At 44.8% G+C, this 19165-nt stretch overlaps 1 long non-coding RNA gene across 2 annotated transcripts in view; it reads right to left on the bottom strand.

Annotated features, from left to right (window-relative positions):
* Positions 1–19165, bottom strand: part of LOC311588310 — a 414683-nt gene that overhangs the window by 161601 nt on the left and 233917 nt on the right. For both annotated transcript variants that reach the window (XR_014776147.1, XR_014776148.1), the window contains exons 4-5: positions 17945–18058; positions 9376–10357 (exon numbers count right to left, since the gene is read on the bottom strand). This is a non-coding gene — a long non-coding RNA (uncharacterized lncRNA). The remainder of the gene's footprint in view (positions 1–9375; positions 10358–17944; positions 18059–19165) is intronic.

Raw genomic sequence — 19165 nt, 5'->3', positions numbered from 1 at the left:
TTAGGAAATTAAACACCACCAAACCAAATAATCCAATTTTAAAAACCGGGTGCAGAGCTAAACAGAGAATTCTCAACAGAGGAGTATCAAGTGGCTGAGAAACACCTAAAGAAATGCTCAACATCCTTAGTTATCAGGGCAATGCAAATCAAAACGGCCCTGAGACACCATCCCACACCTACCAGAATGGCTAATATCAAAAATCCAAGTACCAGCATATGCTGGTGAGGATGTGTAAAAATGGTAGCACTCCTCCATTGCAGGGGGAAGTGCAAACTTGTACCACCACTTTCGAAATAAATCTGGTGCTTTTTCAAAAAAATTTAAAATAATGCTACCTCAAGACCCAGCCATGTCACTCCTGGCCATATACCCAAAAGATGCTCTACCATACCACAAGGACATTTGCTCAGCCATGTTCATAGCAGTTTTATTCATAATATCCAGAATCTGGAAATAACCTAAATGTATCCCAACTGAAGAATGGATAAAGAAACTGTAGTACATTTGCATAATGGTATACTACTCAGCTATTAAAAACAAAGAAATCTTGAAAATTTCAGGCAAATGGATGGAAGTAGAAAAGATGATCTGAATGAGGTAACCCAGACCTACAAAGATACACATGGTATATACTTGCTTATCAGTGGATATTATCTCAATATAGATGTTGATTCAGGAGCCCCACAAGGAGTCCATCCAGGCTGGTGGATCTGGACCCAGGGCGGGGCCTGCACAAACTGTTACTCCAACCAAGGACGATGCATGCAGTAAACCTAGAAGACCTGTTCAGATCTAGCCAATGGACAGATCATTCTCCACAGTTGTGGGGAGAGTAAGGACTGCCTCTGACATGAAATCTGGTGTTCCAGTTTAATCACTTCTCTTTAGTGAGGAGGCACAGCGGGCACACAGAGGAGGGGGAAGCAGGGTATCCAGATGAGACCAGCTAGGTTTGATCATATGGTGGGGGAGGGGGTCCCCTTCTGCCAGAGGCCTAGTGGAGGGGAATAGGGTGGAAGAGGGAGGGAGGGTGGGAAAGGTAAGATACAAGTGAGAGGATAATAATCAGGATGTAATCTGAATAAATTATAATAAATTAAATGTTTTTAAAGGTTGACTGCATCAGTAACTAAGTGTGGCTTCACTTCCACCTTCAAACGTGTGAGTGGCAACATCCCACCTGTTGGCTATTGTCCTAGCCACTCCTCCTCTTTCTTACCAGATAAGGACCAGTTTCAGCATCGAGTAATTGTTGTAAATCATACAGCCAAGGCACTGGAGCTGTGCCTTTCTGTCTTCTAACTGAACTGTGTGTTTTACCTCTAGAATGAATGACAAATGTCTATCTTCAGCTCATTTCCCAGGAACAGATCTTATATGGCAGGAGAGTCTCCAAGCAAAAATCTGATACTCAGACAAGAAAGACAGACTCAAAGTTCTCTTTCTTTGGATAGGGAACCCTGAAGATCACCTATCCAAGAAGCAGCTTCTCAGGCCTTACTTGGGTGCTGGTCGCGGTTGATAGCATCACTAAGCCCATCATCAGGCCATCAGTGGGGTCTAATTCCAGGCTCACAACTCAGGTCGCATACATTTGTTGTCCTTAAGTATCACAAAGACACAGGCACGCACCCTTTAAAGATACAAACCTTATCGGTTCTCTCACTGGAAGACTCGGCTGTGACTATTCAACATAGCCCCGCCCCCCACCCCCAGCTTTACTATGCTAGATAGGGTATTTCAAGAGCAGATGCAAGTACTGGCTCTATTTCATCCACGTCTTCCACTCTGATCAATAAAAAGATGTATATGGTGCCTGTGTGTCTGGCATTAAAAAAAAAAGCAAGCAATGACCTCAGCGAATAACAAACTGTGCTTGGATTTCTTAGTGTGCCTAAGAGGCCCTGGATAAACAAACAGGTTTCAGTTTCTGATGGATCACTGCTGTCCAATTTAATATTTAATATTTTAATATTTAATCCTAAGGCTGTGTGTTCCTTAAGTTGCAGAATATTAAAAAGTGAAGCTATTAAAAGCACTAAGTGTGTTGGTTCAGGAAGGCAGTACAGTCTTCCCTAAGCGGCAGGTGACTCTGGGTGTCTTGGTGTATTTGTTTTTAAAAAACACAGATTTATTTCTGAAATATTTATTATTAATGCTACCCGGTATTTATATCATACCTGGTCTTCCGTGGAGTACTCTGGCTGAATAACATCATCTGTCTTTATGAACTCCACTGTGAGGCGGAAACCTGGACTGTCTTTTTCTTTCTAACAGATAGATAAAAACCAAGACCCCGAGGGATCAACTTTCCATAAGCCACAGAGTGAATCCGTTGGATGTGCCCACATGAGCTGCTGGAGAGTGTGGTCAGAGCTCTGTGGCAGTGTCAGAGTCACATCCTTGCACCATGGGATCAATGGACCACCTTGACCTGCAGAGGGTGTTTGTGTGTGTGGAGGAGCAGGCTGGCATCACTGGCTAAAGTTAGATCCACTGAGATCCCACTGTGAGCTCTCCAAGCTCTAGGACCGTGTGTTCATTTCCAGACACTGCTGTAAGACTCATACAAATGTCAGAAGTTCTGAAGCCAAGGTGTCAGCAGGGCTGTGCCTCTCACTGACCTCCCCTTGTGAGGACACTTGTGATGAAATCAGGTCCATCTTGACAAGCTAGGACAACCCCCTCCTCTCAAGTCCTCAGCTTCACTGTTACCAAGGCTGATACTGCCATGTCAAAACCACACAACCCCAGGCAGAAGTATCTGGAACAGAGGCATGCTTGGAGACTGGGGACCTTACTCAGTTTGCCGCAGGGGCATGCCATGAAGACATGGAAGCTTAAATCAAACCCATTAGCCACACCCTCATTTGGGGGGAAACAGACGATAATGAGAAATCTGATGCTAAGTCTCAAGAAGTGGTGGGTGGGCTGATGGACGTTCAGCCAAGTGCAGTGTGGGAGGGAGTATCTCTTGGAGGAAATGCTTGTCCAAATTTGGATGTGAGCTGCCCAGCACCCACCCTTGGCCAGACTCATATATATGTTCAAATATTTGACCCATAGCTGGTTGTGCTGTTTGTGAGAGTGGGGCCTAGATGGAGAAAGTGGGGTTTGGGGTTACTGGGTTGGGAGTGGTCACTCAGCACCCTGCTTCCTGTCTGCTGCCCAGATATAATGAGCCATGTCACAAGTGCCCACTGACATGTGTTCCCTGCCCATGATGGACCATGAGATTGAACAAGCCCTTCCTCCCTTAAGTTGCTCCCGTCAGGTGTTCTGTCACAGCAATTAGATAGTTACCTAACACAATGCTGGATACGGCTTTTCTGAAAAGATGAATGGGAGACAGATATATAAGAGGACAACACAGTTCTTGCAAGTTGGCCCAGAGTGTGAAGATGCTCTAGACAGAGTGGTCCAGGCTGTAAAGATGCTCCAGACAGAGTGGTCCAAGCTGTAAGGATGCTCCAGACAGAGAGGTCCAGGCTGTAAGGATGCTCTAGACAGAGTGGTCCAGGCTGTAAGGATGCTCCAGACAGAGTGGTCCAGGCTGTAAGGATGCTCCAGACAGAGAGGTCCAGGCTGTAAGGATGCTCTAGACAGAGTGGTCCAGGCTGTAAGGATGCTCCAGACAGAGTGGTCCAGGCTGTAAGGATGCTCCAGACAGAGTGGTCCAGGCTGTAAGGATGCTCTAGACAGAGTGGTCCAGGCTGTAAGGATGCTCCAGATAGAAAGCACGGTACATGCAGAATGGAGCCCAGGTGTCTAATATACTTGGCTTCAGTGTTTGCTTTCAACTGGCCAGCTTTGATTGAGGTACTTTGACTGACAGGTGGAAAAAAACAAGCTACATTAAGTAGCAAGAGTAGAAAGCTTGAGACAGAGTGCCTGGACTTCACATACGCTTGATGTTTTCTGAAGTGTGTTTGATCCCTCTGGTCTTTAATTCTGAAGTAGTTTAATCTTACGGTTTTCTCATCCGTCAAATGGAGATGATATCTGCAATTATGTTAACATACACAGTCAAGAAACAATAAATTTTGTTTCCCTTCTGCACTTGGACACTGTGATGTGGTGTCTTGGCCTACTTGAGTTATACCATGTGACTTTTCCTGGGTAGATACAAACGACGTCTGTGTACCTCAGATCAAGCACTGACGACAGACAAAAGAAATGATCCCATCCTAGCTTGGTCAACCAATGAGTTCTTTGTTACGGGAGAATGGGCTCCTCAGAGGCATCTGCATCACCTAAAAGCATGGGAGATGACTGTCCAAAGCACAGAAAACTCTGCCTGAGACTCTCCTTCCTCTCAGCAAGTGTTTACTGCTCATTAAACTCCAGAAGGCAGGTTGCAAATCTTGAGTTTCCTGAGTGTGGTGAGCATCTCTCTTCCCTCAGGGAGGGACGGAGGAAAGAGATGCACAAGTTATATCAAAGGCCATAGAGCATGTCATTTAAAAACAAAAATGTCTCGCTTACAGTCCTGGGTGCGGGGAGTCTAAGAAAAAGATACCTGCAGATCTGGTCTTAAGTAAGAGCTCAGCATCTGCCTCTCACTGTATCCTCAGAAGGAGGAAGAGAAAACAAGCTCCCTCGGGCCTCTTTGTATATGAGCACTTATCAGTAATCACATTTATGAGGGCTCAGCACTTATGACTTATCACCTCCTAAAAGCCTACCCTGCCTGCCAAAGGCAATTACATCAGAAATTAGGTCTGGGATTGGAGCGATGACTCTGTAGGTAAGGCACTTACCACGTAAACGTCAGGACCTGAGTTCAGATCCACAGCACTCACTTAAGATCCAGATGCTGTAGCACACATCTGTAATCCTTGCGTTCCGGTGACATGGATGGAAGGCAGAGACAGGGGAATCCCCAGCTCTTAGAAGCAAATAGCCTGGCATATGCACCAGAAACAATAAGAGACCCTTCCTGGAACAAGTTGGAAGGTGAAGACTGACCCTTGGTAACTATAACATGCTGAGATGTGGTTTTCCCTCAATCACACACGTGAACACACACACAAAAGAGAGAAGAGGAAATGATGAAAGGAATGGAGGGAAGGAGAAAAAAGAGGAGAGGGGATGGGAATGGGAGAGAGGAGGAGAGAAGAGGAAAGGGAGGAAGAGGGGTTGCATTTCAATATGTCAATTTTGGGTCACAAACATTTGAGCCAAAGAATGAAATTTATGGTTTGACCCAAGCCAGGAGACCCTCATGAGCGCAGCCTAGGTTCTACGGAGCTACCCTACGCTACCTTGAGAACATTACAAGGACTTTTCTAGAATGTTATGTGAGATGCTGAAGATACTTAATGGAGAACAAGACCATGGTTATCACCCCCACCCAAAACCTTCAGAGTGTAGAAATTTCCCATTGTCAGAATGTCGTTTCTGTCTCCTCTTGAAGTAGCCATGTGTGGTTATCCTCGGGAAGGAACAAATAGCTGCGATTTTGCTTCCTTCTCGGAGCCTTGTTTTTTGGTGTTTCCTCACAGAGCTAACAGTGTCTTGCAGATTAAAAGATGCAGCAGAACCTGGCTGGATTCGCAGCTAACAGCTGTGCATCCTCAGCTGAGTGATGCAACCTCCATTCACCCACAAGCAACATAGAAAGTGTTTAAACCAAACTAGATCTGAAACACTGCATTTTTATAGTGAGTTCAGACCACAAGTAAGAACCAGCTACAAAAAGGGCACTTGGTCTTATGCCAAAAGTAAGACTTTGAGATCTGAAAATGATGTCCTTGAATTTTCTCAGAGACATGTGCGCTGGGTGACTTAACTTCCTCAAGTCTCTGCTTCCAGAAAGTATAAATAAAAGTCCCTCTTCGTGGGCTTGCCCCAGAGCTCAGTAGAAGACAACGTACCTAGTGGAGCACCCTTGTCTCAATTTCCAGAACAACAACAACAAAGTGTTTCACTCAAAAGGCCTATAAGAAGATTAAATGATCTGTCACTGCTCATGTAGAGGTTTTTTTTTTTTTAAGGCAGGGGTAGAGATGGGAGGGTCTCACTGAAATTCTACCTTCAAATTTCAGACTGCTCTGGAATGTATTTTTATTAAGTTTTTTATTACTTTTATTTTTACATTTAATTAGTTACTTGGGAGGGGGCATGCTGCCGTGCATGGGTGGAGGCCTGAGAACTACATGTGCGATTTCAACTGTCTCTTCACACCAGATGGGTTTGAACTCAGGTTGTCAGGCTTGCCGGCAAACATCTTTACCTACTGCGCCATCTTGATGACCCAGTTTTATGGTGTTTAAAATGCCTTGTGTCTATTATTCGACAACCCAGAATAATCTTAAAGAACTCCTGACAATCCACAGAGCATCTCAACTGAAGACAGCAGGCTTCTCTCCATTCAACGCTAATTGCTGCTCCTCGGAGCTCACAGCTGTGAATTCAACATGATCCCAGGAAGGTATACTAGATCTCCAAACAGATTCCAACAGAATAAAATCTATACATATATTAGTCCTTTTTTATGAACCTGTATAAGTGTGTGCATATGCATGTTCATGGGTGTGCATATGTGTGAGTGCTGGCTGGTGTGTCAGCATGTGTATGTGTGCACATATGGAGACCAGAAAACATCAGTGTCTTACTCAATCACTCTCCATTCTTTCTTCCTTCCTCTCTTTCTTTCTTTCTCTCTCTCTGTCTTTCTGTCTCTCTCTCTCTCTGTCTCTCTTTGTCTCTGTCTCACCTTCCCCTTTCTTTTCTTTCTTTCTTTCTTTCTTTCTTTCTTTCTTTCTTTCTTTCTTTCTTTCTTTCTTTCTTTCTTTCAGAGTCAGGGTTTCTCGCTGAACCTGGAGCTCATCCATTTGGCAAGAACAGCTGGCTGGCAACCCCCAGGGCTGCTGGCATCACAGATCCTGACACATCTAGCTTTTAGTCCCAGATGTGGGGTTCTTAGTCTTGTGAGTCCCTTACAGCTTTTACATTTTCTTTTACACCCTTAGCTTTGTAGTTTAACAATGGTGTGCCTTATTGCAAGCTTTTATATTTAACTTACTGTACTCTGGGATTCTGGAAAGGCTTCCAGAAAGGAGTCTTCACGTCCTTCACTTTGGGCCGGTCGATGGCATGCATCCTTTAGTAACACATCCCCGTCACCTGCTATTTCCTCTCTCTGCAATTACTCGCACGACTTCAGAATTATCCCACTTTTTCTACATCTCTAGTTTGTTTATGTTTGACTCTCAGTTGTATTTTCTGCAAACTTCCTTAAAAATTTCGCTTCTGCTCTGCTTTTGGATATAAAAACTCTATCACTGACATTTTTTAATGTCCAGGGGTTGTTTCCAGCCACCTTGAAGCTCGTTTTTTTTGATATAGTGTCTTTGTCTCATCGCAAGGGTTAACATTTTTTTCATATCTCTGTGAAGACCTTCAAGATCCCTGATCGTGGGTTAGAAGTTTCCTTTACAGTTCCTATTTCCCTTAGCTACGTTTCACCGTGTGTGTGTGTGTGTGTGTGTGTGTGTGTGTGTGTGTGTGTGTGTGTGTCTGTCTGTCTGTCTGTCTGTCTGTCTGTGCATCAAGCATCCGGTTCTCTCAAATACAGAGGCTCTGCAGCGAGAGCTCATCATTTGACAATGACACCTGTGTGCTTTGCATGTTAAATAAGGCCCCAAAGCCTCCTGGTTAACAGCTGAGAAGATACCGTGTTTTGAATAGGAATGGCCTCCCTGGGCTCATAATTTTGCATGTTTGGCGCTCCTTGACAGGGCTTAGGAGGTGGGACCATGTTTCAGTAGGTGTGGCCTTGTTGGAGGAAGTGTGTCACTGGGGGTAGGCTCTGAGGCTTCAAATGCTCAAGCCAGGCCCATCGCCTTTCTCTTCCTGCTGCCTTCAAATTCAGATGTAGAACTCTCAACTGTCATGCGGTCTGTGTGCCACTATGTGCCCTGCCGTGAGGATAATGGACAAAAAGAAAAAGTCTCTGAAACTGTAAGCCAGCCCCAAGTAAACGCTTTGCTTTTATAAGAGTTGCCATGGTCATGGTGTCTCGCCACAGCACAGAACACTAAGACAGGTGATAAGAAGTGCTTGCTGCTCTGGCATAAGAACTTGACCCCCAGCGTCCTCATAAAGAGCTAAGTGCAGCAGTGTACACCTGTCATCACAGCCAGAGGCAAACAGGGGTCACAGGGACCCCTGGAGCTTTCAGGGAAGCCAGCCTAGCCAAATCACTGATCTCCAGTTCCAATAAGAAACGTCTTTAGAATGAGGTACCAGACCAGCAGGACGACTTCGTGGAGTAGAGGTATCTGCTGGTGAACCGGACAACCTGAGTTCAATCGAGGACCCGCATTGTGAGGAAGAGAACTGTCTCCTACAAGTTATCTTCTGACTTCCACACCCATCCCTGCACACCCAGGTGTGCATAAAATAATAGATAACAATGTAAAAAGTAAATAAGGTAATGAGCGGTTGAAGAAGACATCTGACACCAATCTCTGGCTTTCATATGCACGCACGCACACACACATGCATGCATGTACTCATGCACACACACACACACATACACACACATGCACACACGCATACACACATGCACGCATGTACTCATGCGCGCACACACACACACAAACACACACACACGCACGCATGTACTCATGCACACACACACACACACACACATGCACACATACACACACTTTAGCTAGTAGTACTATTGGGGGCTGTGGAACATTTTGAGACGTGGAGCTTAATGAAGAAGTAAGTTGCCAGGAGAAGAGCCTCTTGTGTGTCTTACTCCTGTCCCCTCCCCTGTTTTGTTTTCCATGATAAACAGCCTCCACCACAAATTCCTACCCCCATGCTCTGGCTCCACACAGGTCCAGAGTCAGGGGGCACAGGACTGTGGACTGAATACTCTGAAACTATGAACTAAGATAAATCTTTGCTTCTTTGAAGTTTTTCTTCCTTGGGTTCTTTGGTTGCAGCTCTACAAACGTTGCTAACCTAAAACCCTGGGCCCAGCCATTCTCTTGAGATAAGCCAACTATTGGTATCCATAGTTACTCATTTCTGTTTCACTCAGGAAGATTGTTCTTGTCTTAAGTTTGTGGAAAAAGAACTAGATCTCACCATTCTGGTCGTCTTGCCAGCCAGCACCCTGACACACTGTAGCCTCAGCTCTACTCTCCTGCGCTGCTTGTTGGCTGTGCTTGTTATTCATGAACACAGGGCCACCCCACTTCCCTTTCTTCAGATCACCCCCTCCACCCCCTTTCTTGATATCACAGGGTGGCACTGAGTGCTTAGACAGCTACCGATCACCGTATCCTCCTGTTACAAGTACACCCCAGTACTCACGCCTAAAATGACCCACACATCATGAGGTGCTATTACCAGAGCGGCCGCCATATGTTTGGTCTTTGTCCTTACAGGACTGAGATGTTCGTTTTCTTCAGTCTGCTGCTTTACTTCCTGTTCCGCAACCCTGCATCGCGGCTTCAAACTCTGTGGACATGTCTGAGCCACTGCTGCCGTTGTCTCATTCTGTGTTCCCTCCCTTTTCTGTCTCTTGTCCTGTTCGCCCCAGTGCAGCCCATAAGTGCCATTTAAGTGAGAGTCTCCAGGGAGAAGTGGAGATAAATGAATGTGCCGGGCTGCAGTGTTTAACTGGAGTCCAGAGGGGATTCCTTTCAACAATACATTCTCCATGCGTGTGATGTCAGGAAACGCACAGGAACTGGGCTCCACTGATGACGTCTGCCAGTGTGTAGGTTATCCCAGGCCACTCTGCATCCTGAAGATCTAGGTGACCTCACAGCTCGTACTTCAGTGTCCTCTGCCATTCTCAAAACTCACACTCTCCCTGCACTCTTAGGGCAGAGCACGTTTTGCCATTTCTAGCCATCTCTCCCTCCAGAAAACACAAAGCAAATCCCTCTGAAAGGCTCCTGCCTGTGGCCAGATGCTCAGTGAGGAGGAGAATTTATAGTCGCGTTTTTGAGTGCAACTCTGAGTCTAGGTGGCCAGACTGACTTCCTGCTGCATCGCGGTGTCTGTGTGTTTATTTTTAAAATGAGCACAGAAACTAAAGCAGTGTGGCCTTTTCATGATGCCAATCAACAGGAGAGGTGGGGGCAGACCTGTGTCACAGTCAGCCAAGACGCCTCAGCAAGAAGGCGCAGAGCATCTTGGGTTTGCTCCTGGTTCCCACAGCCCATAGTGCACGGCCAAGAGTGAAGACGGGACATTCGCATCTTTCATCTCATTAATCTGACAGGATGCTTGCACTTATCTTCTCAATGAGTTTGTGAGGACTTGTCACCTCGCATTTTTCAGACGTGACATTAGAAGTCAAGTGGCTTCCTTGGAGCATGAGCTGCAAAGAGACCACACCAACGTTCACAATGATGTTGGACACCGCCAACTCTGTGTACTACATATAGACTTTGAGATGGGTGGATGGATAGATAAAGAGATGACAAATGATAGATATTAATATCTATACACATACGAGAACACACATGTAGTCCTCATGTTTATAGATGACATGTATATAAACAACAGATGGTAGATACTATTACATATCTGCATATGAGCAAATACACAACCTCTAAACTTCACGATTATTGGTAGATGATATACATCAATACATATACACATATTAGCACATGCACATATACAGTAAGAGCAGTTATGTATATACACATATGGACATATATGTATGTATACATGTGAACACATACATATACACATATGAACAATACATATAAGCTCTCTATCCCGTGATTACAGGCAGATGTCCTTATTGCTGCTTTTGAAATGCAGAAACTAAAATTCAGAGAAGTCAAGCAACATGCCCAAAGCCACACGGCTGAGACACGTCCGTCTCTGCCATCCTTCTCCTCCGATCTCTTCATGATGCTTTTGTTAACTCCGGTAAACCTTCCTCACCCTGTATGCACATTTCATCCTGATGTGGAGACATAGAAGGTTTTCCCCAGTCCGTGGGTCATGGTGAATGACAGCCAAGAGAGTGTGGCTGGAGCCACCTTCAGGGCTCCTATACCTCATGCCAAGTTGTGGTTTCTATTTCCTGCTTCATGGAGTTCAGACATCATAGTGTGAGAAAATCCAGGCTACATGAAAAGATCATCCAGAGAAAAACCGAGGCACTCTCCTCAACAGCCCTGGCTGAACCACTCAGCTGGCAGCTGATGCCAGCGATAGTTTCAGTTGACCCTCAGGGAAGACATGGTGGGTGAGATGCTCTCTCAGCTAGCTTCCTGCTCCAGCACCATGCCTGCCACTTGCTGCCACACCTCCCTGCCACGACGGACTCATCTGTTTGGAACAGTAAACACAAACACACTCTTTCTTCCATAAGTTTCTTTTGGCCATGGTGATTTATCACCACGACAGAGAGGTAGCCAACACAGAGCGCAAGAGCCACCCAGCTGAGCTCAGCCAAGCCACACAACCAGAAGGCTTGCAACAGCGGTTATTATTTTAAGCACCAATTGTTGACATACTTTGTTATGAAATAAAATAAGAAACCAAAATACTGCTTGATACAGTACCTATGTGGCCTTTCTCTCAGACTAGTGACAATGGCAGTCTCTTCGGGGACAGATGTAGCCTGAATCCTTTAGCTCTAGAAAACATTTGGAACCATGACAATCACGGAGAACCAGGAAAATGAGAGATTAAAACATACACATGTTGGTAGTGTTCTGCAGAAACGGGAGCTGTGGCTCACCATTCTGAGAGTGTGAAGCCATCGAATGGTCACAGAGGACAGTTTGGGAGCCTAAGTTAGACGTCTGGTAAACATTCTTATCTATTGAGATGAGAGATGTCTTTTCAAGGCTTTGGTCCTTGGCAACCACACAGCCCCTTGTGCTCATTTTCTTAAGAATATGCTACACAGTACACCTCAGAATAGCGTGTGTGTGTGTGTGAGAAGAGACCAACAGAAGCAACCAGCAGAAGGGGATTTGGGTGAGTCAGCACATCCGCCCAATGGAAGGTTTCTGCAATGTCCTTCTAGAACCTTCTGCAATGTTCTTCTAAGAGTCTTTATGACTGAAATGTAATCAAGAGTAAGAATAAAGCTATGTGTGAAACAGTGTAAATAATCCCTACTGTTTGTATACGTGGCAGTGGTAGCATCGGCATTGTAGACGGTCGTCCAACATAAGTAATGGAAGTGCTGGAGAGATGGTTCAGGCAGGAAAACACCTGCTGTGCAAACATGAGGCCCCGAGTCTGTATGCCAGGCACCCACATAAATAGCTGGGATAGTGGCAGGTACCCAATTCAGTGCTGGGGAAGAAGAGATAGGAGGTCCCTTGGGTGCTTGAGAGAGCCAGTCTAGTCAGGTGTCCGGTGACATCCATGAGGGATGCTGCCTCAAAAAGTGAAAAGGAGGGGAGCTGGAGAGATGGCTTGGTGGTTAAAACCCTCTGCCCTTACAGAGAACCAGAGTTTGATTCCCTGCACCCACAATAAGACGCTCACAACAGCTTGTAACTGTGGCTCCTAAGAAGCAGATGCTCTCTTCTGGCCTCCAAAGGCACATATACAGGGACATGTAGGCATTCACACACACACACACACACACACACACACACACACACACACACACACGTGCATGCATATGCACACGTGTCTATTGGTCATGTGTTTATTTTTACTTTATCCCTCTGATACTCACTGGGTAACTGAGGATTTTGTTGTTTTGTTTTGTTTTGTTTTGCTTCTGGTTTTGGTTTTTTGCTTTTCATGAGTACGGAACCAAAATGGAAGGAAGAGCCATCATGGTAACCTTAGGTATAGTGTTTTAAATGGCTTGGGAACTCGGGGGCCTTTGAGATTGTTAGGACAACAGCTGCAAGTTCTAAAGTCTCCGTGTGCCTGACCACACATCCCCACGGGGCAACCTGTTGGGTGGAGGTCTGCCCCCAAACCCTGGATGGAACGATCCACTGCTCTCAAGCATGTATTTTGTGTTATTTTTGGAAATGTGTGTATGTGTGCGTGTGTGCGTGTGTGTGTGTGTGTGTGTGTGTGTGTGTGCATGTGTGTTGGGAAGGGCACATGACTATGTGTGCACGCCTGTGTGTACATGCATGTGGAGGCCAAAGGTGGCTGTCAGAAGTCCTGCTCTGTCACGCTCCCACCTTATTCCTGTGAAACGGAGTCTCTCATTGAGCCTAGATGTAGCCTGAAGCCTGCGTGCCTCAGCTCAAAGTCGAGACTATGGTACCTTATGTTGTTTTCTGCCCCCACAAGCCTCCTCTTTCTGCTGCCCAAGGGCTGGGCTTACAGCCTGCTGCACATCCAGGTGGCCTCTTATGTAGGCCCTGGGGGATCTAACTCAGCTCCGCATGCTTTTACAGAATACACTTCTGCCACTGAGCTATCTATCCACCCAGGAAGCGCATTTTCAGAGCATTGGGTTTTTTAGCCAGTTCTGGACTATCTCTTGGGACCTCACATACAGGCCAGTTCCCAGTTTTGTTTCTACCTTGTGTATTGAGAAGAGGACTGCAAAATGTCCCAGCAGGGTATATTAATGGCATCCTGAATGCCATAAGCTGAGGCCTGCAAACACACCATTGCCCTATGGTCTATATAATCAGGAAGCAGAAAATGATGTTCCTGCAATTAGAAATGAGATTTGCAGTGGGCGTTGTGTGAACAGCAGACAACAGCCTTTGGCTTTTTCTAACAAGATCAGCCAGTCAGGCTCTTCAAATTGGCTAAATTTATATTGCACACTAAACCCTGTGAATAAATAACAAGGGGATTCTTTTGTGGGCTTGAAAATAATCCATACAAATTCCATCTTAATAACAGTCTGTCTACAGGCTGTCAAAGTGCCAGCGGGCAGGAGTCAGATCAAGGGACAGCCATGGGATGCTGGGTGTGGAGTCAGTAAGATGATGTTACACAGGCTGCCTTTCAAAGTGGGATTGATTAGGTAAAAATTTACACCCAGAGCCATCATGCATGTGAGTTTTTCTAGACTTTCAGTGCCCAAAGTTTAAGGTTCTGTTTCCCCAGAGTCTGGAATATGCCTTGAATTTTTAGTGGGGGCATGCAGAGGGCTGGTGCACTGGATCAGCATGTGTCTGAAAACCAAACAAATTAAGAGGGATGGCAACCCTGGCAGCCTATTAATATTGATTTGATGCAACATGGACCCCTTTTCACACTAGCTGGGGCAGAGGCAACATGTAGCCTCACACATAACTTTAGGCATGGCTTGATCAGGAGGCCAATGCGGTCCTAGTTAAGCCCTGCTCTCTGTGGGCTCAACAAATGCAGGCTGATTTACTAGCTAAAGTTTGTCCCTCACCTCAAAGTCACCATGAATGTTACTTCTGTGGTCAGTTCTGGACATCCTCCTGGTCAGGACGGTGACAGGTCTGAGCAGCTGGTGAGAACATTCCAAGATGAGGTCAAGCAAGGTCACATTCTGCTTTCTTCTTCTGTTTCCCTTTACATAGTCATAGGTCTACGTGGACGGCTTTTGCATGGTACATTAGTCAGTGTTTTCCAGCGGAACACAACTGATAGAATGGGGCTATACTGAAAAGGGATTCATCAGACTCACTGGCCTGACAGCCTCTGGATAGTTCCACAATGGCTGTTTTCACACTAGACAGGCTGAGACCCCAGTGGTCTCTCAGTTCAGGAAGTTGGATTTCTAAGAAGCCTCCATCTAGTGCTGAAGGGATGGAGAGCTCCCAGTGAGCCGAGATCTTCAGGACAAATTGGGATCTTGGGTTAGCTCTTAGGGTAGGGTTGTGGCAGAAGCAACAGTGTGGATGAACCCATTAGCAAGGGCCAAATTCAGACAAAAAGCAGAAACTGTTCCTGGGGACTTCTTGATATCTGGGCCACTGGTGGGAGGTGTTGCTTATTATCCTAAGGAAGAGGTCCCCTCCTCCTTGCCTTCCATTTAATGCCCTCACAGACACACCCAAAGACATGCCTCCTAGTGGATTCCAAACCCAATCAAGTTGACAGCCAAGATTAACCATCACATATGGTCTACTTAGTGTTCCCTTAAAAGTTATTTCCTTTTGCTTTTTGCTGATAACTTAACTGTTCAAAATCGCCCCGGCACCAACACTGTCTCTAGGACTCCTAAGAGGAAGGGTTGTGGTACCTTATAGATAAAATAACACATGAGGACAGCATGGTTCAGGTTTGAGTTGCAAGGCCTGTGTTCAATGAGAGTGAATTAACAGTCGCTATTAAGCAAGGATGTTTTAAACAGAAACAAATGGAGCTATATATTGATTAGTTGGTAAAAATGTGACCAGAGGCTCCTAGGAACCTGGTCAGGTAGTTTCCCTCAGAGCAATGAGTCAGGATTCTCCAATACAGTGTTCTCAAGGACTTTCACAGAAAATAACTATTGGAGTGGTGAGATTCTCCTGTTTCCTGGAAAGATCAGATGTGATGTGATGTCGAGACCACTAAATGCAGGGTAATGTTTGCAACATGTTACTCTTTATATGGAAGGAACTATAAAGGTGTGTGTGTGTGTGTGTGTGTGTGTGTGTGTGTGTGTGTGTGTGTGCATGTTATGGCAAAATAAAATGAAGACCAGAAAATAGACACCTAATAAAGGTGAGAGGGAATGGTGAAAATTAAACTTTTCTGAATGCAATTTGTTCCAAATATTTTACCTTCTAAGCATGAAAATGTCATCAAAGTGATGAAAAAAATAACAAGAAATTTAAAGTGATCCTTTCAAATACGAAGTATAGTGAGGTAGACTAAACTAGGTGTGGATTTGATGCACGAAGGGTAACAAAGTATAAATAGTGTTAAAATTAAATATAATGGTTAATATATAATAAAATATATATCTTATCCCATTGGTATCAGCCTGAGATTAAAAAAGCAATGAAGGTTCAGAGGAAATGTCTCAGCAGGTAAAACGTTTGCTTCACATTCATAAAGACCAGAGTTTGGGTCTCTAAAAATTCATAGAAAGGTCAGATAGAAGCCACAGTGCACCTATAATTCCAGCCTTGAAAGGTGGCTGGGTCAGGGGCTCCTCAGCGTAAGTTGTCTATTAGGAAGAGCTGTACCAGCAAGCTCAGGGTATGACTGAGAGACTCTGCCTCAGCAAATAAGGATTATTCTGAACACACACACACACACACACACACACACACACACACATTCCAACGTGCAAACTACATACATGTTCATAGAAGTGGTAAAATAGCAATGGCAGCAGCTATGTTGGAAGTTCCAGCATGGCCGGCCACTGTAATTCCGGAGCTGTTGTAAGAACACGCTGGATGATGTGGAGAGTGGTTACATTGGCCACTGGGCCTCAGGGTACATCAGGAAGAGAATTAGAACGCTTCAGTCGAACTCTGTGACCCTGACCGTGAGCAGAAATGCACGATGCAGTTTTCTTTTAAAAGAAATATGAAACCATGTTCATTTCCATTCAACAGAGAGTCTGTCAACAGACTAGCAGATAAATAAAATGTGATGTGGTACTCGGGAGATGGTGCAGTAGTCAAGGCACATGCTGTGCCACTATGAGGTCCTGAGTTCGAGTCCCTAAGAACTCACATAAAATCTGGGTGCAGTAATGCACTATCTTGCTTGCCTTCTGTTGCTGTGGTAAACATCATGACTAAAAGCAGCTTGGGGGAAAACGGTTCGTTTCACCTTATACTTGCAGGTCACAGCCCATCACTGAAGGAAGTCAGGACAGGAACTCAAGAAACCTGTGGGCAGGATCCAAAGCATAGGCCATGGAGGAGTTCTGCTTCTTGGCTTGTGTCTACTGGGCTTTCAGTTTGCTTTATTATACACCCAGGACTACCTGCCCAGGTGTGGCATTGCCCACAGTAGACTGGGACCTTCCACATCAATCATCAATCAAAATAACCCCTCACAGGCCAATCTAAAGAGGTATTTTCTCAGCTTAGACTCTGCTTTCTCAGACAACTATAGTTTGTGTCAAGGTAACAACAACAACAACAACAACAACAAAACCCCAAAACCTAGCTAACTCATGCATACCTCGGCAGTTCTGGCATTGCAACAGTGAAATGAAAGGTGAGCACAGGAGAATTCCCCAGAAGGCTGTGGTCTATATCCTGTCTCAAAACAGGGTGTAAGGTTAAGGACTAACACCCGAAACTGTCCTACAATGTCTACGTGTGAGGAACTACATGTGTGTACCCACCCACCCACACAAGCACACACATGTGCCCATACACACTACATGCGCGCGCGCGCGCGCGCACACACACACACACACACACACACACACACACACACACACACACCATGGCAAGAGAATGCGGTGCACATAAACAATGGAGTCTCACCCAATGTAAATGAATGAAATTATGTCTCTTGAAGGAAAATAGGGGCAACTGGAGCCCATCATGAAAGGAAATAAGCTGTACTCAGAGAGACTAAGAACATGTATTTTCTATCTTAGCAGAACCACTTGTGTGCGTGTAGGCACATGTGTGTGTGTGTGTGTGTGTGTGTGTGTGTGTGTGCATGTAGGCACATGTGTGTGTGTGTGTCATCTTAGATATGAAACTAGAAAAGAGACTGAGAGAGAGGAAAAGTCCACATCAGCCTTCCTAAACCTTGTCCTCTCAGATCCCACTTCACCCAGGAACATTTTCTCAAGACCTTGGGCATATATATATATATATATATATATATATATATATATATATATATATATATATATTATACATATATTATATATATTAGGTGTAAAAAGAAGATGCATGCTGATAGTAACTCATAGATATATAGACTAAGCGTACAAAACAAAAATTTTGAAAAACCAATCAAATTTATTCCAAAGCAATTACTTAAAATATTGATAATCTTACAATTGATTAATGAGAAGAGCAAATTTGCATACTGAAAATGATATGTTTGTGTATTTTACCTGAAGAATTAAGGCTTGGCCGGTTGGCTGACAGCACAGATCACAGGCCATGCTCACTGGTCTTCAGAGCTGGTCAGTATTTGACTCTGTCGTCTTTACCCTTCGCAGAAATATCTAGAAAAAAGAGAGAAGCATGCTTAGGGCCATTCCAGAAATGTTGGAAATTTAGCACAACCCTAACCAAAAATCCATTTAATTACCTTTATGATAGTGCAGGTAGCAACTGTAACAATTTTAAGAATCAAACATTTTAACACAATGTAACCCAAAATATAAACTGCTTTGATGTCTACACTGCTGCGAAATGATGGTAGAAAACACTAAATGCTTTGTTTTCTTTCCTAATTAAATCAATCACACTTACATAAGACCAGAAAACAACATAAGGTACCATAGTCTCCACTTTGAGCTAAGGCACTGAGGCTGTATCTGTTGGCGTGGTGTGGGTTGACAGCATGCACCGTGCAAGGTAAAACCTGCTGTGGGTTCAGAACCAAAGCTGCAGGGAAGTCACGTGACACAACATGGGGTTTATTAAGGGTTTGAATTAACTTGGTTGTTGTGTTCAGAGCCTGCTGCCTATGTTTCTGCAATTCCACGCTCAGGTACCTGATCCTCTAAGGCAGCAGTTCTCAGCCTGTGGGTCACGACCCCTTTGGGGGCTGAATGACCCTTTCACAGGGGTCACCTAAGACCATCAGAAAACACACACATCTACATTGCAGTTAGATTCATAACAGTAGCCAAATTCCAGTTATGAAGCAGCATGAGATAACTTTGTGGCTGGGGATTGCCACAGCATGAAGAACTGTATGAAAGGACTGCAGCATTAGGAAGATTGAGAGCCTCTGCCCTGTGGGGTTGCAACCCAGAGTTAAGGGTCTGTGGGAAGAAGCAGAGGAGATAAAGGAGGGGACTGTTGGGAACAAAGATGAAATTCTCCCTTTTCTCTATATAATATTCTTTCTCTGTCTCTCTCTCTCTGCCTCTGTCTCTCTCTCTGTCTCTGTCTCTCTCTGTCTCTGTGTGTGTATTATATATATTCTATATATTATATATAGATATTCTATATATAACACATATATGCAAAAAACTATAATGAGACATCACTTTGTATGATAACTAGAAAATCTACCAATAGGAAGTAGAGAGGTGGCCCACGGTTAGGCTGCTTGTCTAGGAGACTGAAGTTCGGTTTGTTTCACCTGCCTCTGCCTGCTC

The sequence above is a fragment of the Acomys minous genome (assembly GCF_964271855.1).
Source record: "Acomys minous genome assembly, chromosome: 2".
Taxonomy (NCBI): domain Eukaryota; kingdom Metazoa; phylum Chordata; class Mammalia; order Rodentia; family Muridae; genus Acomys; species Acomys minous.
The sequence above is the reverse complement of the archived record's forward strand: the minus strand, read 5'-3'. Positions and strand labels throughout refer to the sequence as shown.